Genomic DNA, 4138 nt, shown 5'->3' on the forward strand with positions numbered 1-4138 from the left:
CCATGAGACTCACATTCCCAACTGTCCACAATTCTACATATGCATTGAACCTTTTTTGCCCACCCACTCATTACTCGCGCACGCTTTGGCGATTCCCGTAAGAGTTTGGGCAACCTGTGCGCATTCGCGCAGACGAAGGTCAATGGCTGGGTAGCCTTTCACTATTATATACGAAGGCAGTAACTTGTTCTCGAAAGAACAGTTACCGTTGATGACCGTGCAGCTTTCCCCTGGAATAAATGATGACTAACTGACAACCTCAGCTGCCGACAGGTGTTGTTGATATACCTCGATGAAGACAGCTGAAAATGTGTCCTCGGTGGCTCAGACGGATAGAGCGTCTGCCATGTAAGCAGGAGATCCCGGGTTCGAGTCCCGGTCGGGGCACACATTTTCACCTGTCCACATCGAGGTATATCAACAACACCTGTCGGCAGCTGAGGTTTTCAGTTAGTCATCATTTAAAATTCAATAGTCTGTTTGTGCCAAAAGCTTTTTGTCGGGCGTAGCTCATGAGGGTAAGGCGTAATTTAGGCTTGTCACACTGAATCCACCACTGTAGAACGCTAGCGTAACGACGTCGGTGCCGCTCCAGCTGTTGCCATGTTATGTTCACCTCCTCTTCAAGTTCGGCATCCTGCAGAAGGCTGATATTTAATTTCCAGTAGTCTTTGCCGCGTTAAATTTGCTGACTTATATTTTAACTAAAGTTTAGTCTTGATCACAACACTTATTTCTCAATAACATAGGTGACCGGTTTCAGTTATATTTATATAACCATCTTCAGACCCATGGCTTCCTTGGAGGATGGTAGGCAGAGCTCTCCTCAGCTGCTACGAAGTCAGTCAGTTGACACCTATGTTATTGAGACATAAGTGTTGTGATCAAGACTGAACTTTGGTTAAAATATAATAATCTATTGATCACTGTATCCAAAAATGTTTACCAAAATTGTACAAATTTGCTGACATTATAGGTTAAGGTAACACTGATATGCACAATGGTCGGAGATGTTGACAGGAGCTATGTCACAGTTCACAGTGTGTTGCTGGAGGGCATCGGACTCATGGATCCTATCCAGTCGACTTGTCGAATGACTGGTTACGAAGGTGTACGCTACCCATTCACCGTGCAGTTTTTCCCATGTATCGTGAAGACACATGCCATGAATTACATGTTCAAGTTCGATAAATCTGTTCAAGTCAGGAGTTTAGTCTCTGTCGTTGGGCACACAATTGAAGTCACCTCCAAGGATGAGATGTGCGCGATAAGTGTTAAGAAGGATGGGAATTTAGTTTTTATAAAAATAGGCCACAGGTTAAGCCTCCATATTGGCTCTATTTCTTGAATTTCCTCCTCGTGGTCAATATGTGAGCTGTATGGGGGGAGTGCTGTCCCGAAATGTCAATAGTAAATCTCTCCGTAATGCACAACGTCTCTCTTGTAACATCTGCCAGTGGAGTTTGTTTAGCATCTCCGTAATGCTCTCTCGCCAGCTAAACGATCCCGTGACGAAACGCGCTGCTCTTCGTTGGATCTTCTCTATCTCCTCTATCAGCTCTTCCTGATAGGGATCCCAGATAGATGAATAATACTCAAGATTCGGGCGAACAAGGGCCTTATAAGCCACTTCTATCGTGGATTACATTTCCTTAACATTCTTCCGACAAATCTGAGTCTTGTGTCTGCTTATTATCATTTTTATATGGTCATTCCACCTAAGGTCGCTATGGACAGTTACGCCCAGATATTTTACGACAGACACTGTCTCCAGCTGTTTGTCATTAATAGTGTAGCTGTACCCTAGTGGATTTTTTTCCTACATATGAGCAATATGTTACATTTATTTACTCTCAAGGACTGCCAGAGTCTGCACCATTCGTCAATTCTCTGCAGGTCTTTCTGCAAATTCTTACAATCTTCTGGCATTGCTACAACTGCATCATCTGCGAATAGCCTTAAAGAGCATTTGATGCTTTCTACTAGAGCATTTATATATATTGTAAACAGCAACGGTCCTGTCACACTTCCCTGTGGTACTCTCGGTAATACCTTTACATCTCTCGATTTTGTTCCATTAACAGTGACGTGTTGAGTTCTATCTGAAAGGAAGTCTTGAATTCAACCACAGGTATGCTCCGATACTCCTTAAACTCGTATTTGATTCATTAAACGGCAATGCGTGAACTGAGAGACGTTGTTGTTAAATTTGGTGGTACTCCTCTCGCCTCAACATCTTCAGAGCCAGAACCCATGAGGAATGCAAGATGCTACATTTGTGCAAGAAATGCGGATATGAAAACCAAAATAGTGTGTGAAAAATGCTCAAAACATGTTTGTCCCGATCACATATATTCAGTGTGCCAAAATTGCTTGTTATCATATCTCAAATGAATATAAATGTTTATAATATTCAGCGATAAAAGTGCAATTCAAAATAAAATTTCTTTAAACTACAGTTTCGTTTAAATTATTGGGGTACTCCGAAACCACACTAAAGGATTACTGTAGGGGCGTTTCACTAGAGTAGTGAAGGGTTAATCATTAGTCATCAAGCTCTCCAGAAGTCACAAAAATGGTTGGGTGGTATTGTGGGGTTGAAGGGACCAGACTTTAAAGGCCATCGGTCCCTCACACAAATGCTTTACACGTCTTTTTTTATAAAATGAATGTCAAAATGCATCCACTTTTTCTTACTTTTTAAACATTATCGTAAGAGATTAAATTTAATATAATTTCTTTATAAAATGAATGTCAAAATTCATGCATCTTTTCTTCATTTTTTAAACATGATCATAAGAAATTAAATTTAATACTATTTTTTTATAAATAAAATCTCAAAATTCATCCATTTTTTCTTCATTTTTTAAATGTGCTCATAAGAAAACAAATGAAATCAATTAGTCAAGAAAGATAAATTATTCACTCTTAGTTTTTACTTTCCAAAAATACTGTAAGAAATTATGAGAATTATGATAGCATCATTTCAGTGCTACCTAAATATATACAACAATAAGCAACTAATTTTGATTATTGATAAAAATAAATAATCAATGGTTTAAAGCAAAAGATGTTGCTAAAATCTGCTATTAAAGCTGTGAGAAATAATGTTGATAATGAAGATAAAGTAAAATATGAAGATATTTTAAATCCAGCCTCCAAAACAGTGTTGAGAGGTAATGAAAAATCTTCAATATTAATTAATGAGTCTGGATTATATTTTTTAATTTTAAAATCAAAATAAGAAGAAGCAAAACAGTTTAAACGATAGGTTCCTCATGAAGTTTTACCATCAATTAAAAAATATACAGAATATAAAATTGAAACTTTTTACAAAGATCAAATAAAACATAAAGATAATTGTATACAAAAACTACAAGCATTGAATAAATTAAACACAGAAATAATTAAAGTAAAACATGATAGAATTAAAATAAAAAATGATAGAATTAAAAAGTGAACGTGAAGAAGATAAAAAATAATTGAAAATGTAAAAATTGGATGAATATTAAGAAAAATACCAATTAAAAATTTTAAATGACGTGAAGATCTAGAAGAAGGGTTAGAACTAATTGTTTCCAACAAATCATTCGAAAATTATTGTGGAAAAGATAGATATACTCTTAAATTCGTGAATATGCCAGATTGTTATTGTTCCAGTTATTGGATGGAAGAAGAAATCAGAAATCAAAATTTAGATCTAAATTACAAAATTAATATTAAACTCGATAAAATTAAAACAACGCCAAATAGGAATAAAGACAGGCCTATATATGTCGTTTAATCTACTTTAATTGTTTCGAATTTATCTGGAATAACTATATTATTCTGTTGATTGGCGACTCCATGGAGTGTTCTGTGCACCACGACCAGATAATGGATATAATTGGAAGGAGAAACAGTCTTGGTCGAATTTATTGATTTATTATCCGCAACATCGATTTTTGGTCACTTAATGACCATCCTCAGTGCTGTAAGACACAATTAAAATTGTTAATACCAGTGCCTAACAATTTTAATTGTATCTTGCAGCACTGAGGATGGTCACTAAGTGACCAAAAATCGATTTTGCAGATAATAAAACAAAAAAATACGACCAAGGCTGTTTCTCCTTCCGATTATATATTATTCTGTTTAA

General features: G+C 36.2%; 1 non-coding gene across 1 annotated transcript; it reads left to right on the forward strand.

Annotated features, from left to right (window-relative positions):
* The first annotated feature begins 313 nt into the window (after positions 1–313).
* Trnat-ugu (transfer RNA threonine (anticodon UGU)) lies at positions 314–387 on the forward strand. Its single transcript has one exon. It is a non-coding gene; the product is annotated as a tRNA-Thr (tRNA).
* Positions 388–4138: the final 3751 nt, after the last annotated feature.

Source organism: Schistocerca serialis, chromosome 12 (assembly GCF_023864345.2).
Source record: "Schistocerca serialis cubense isolate TAMUIC-IGC-003099 chromosome 12, iqSchSeri2.2, whole genome shotgun sequence".
Taxonomy (NCBI): domain Eukaryota; kingdom Metazoa; phylum Arthropoda; class Insecta; order Orthoptera; family Acrididae; genus Schistocerca; species Schistocerca serialis.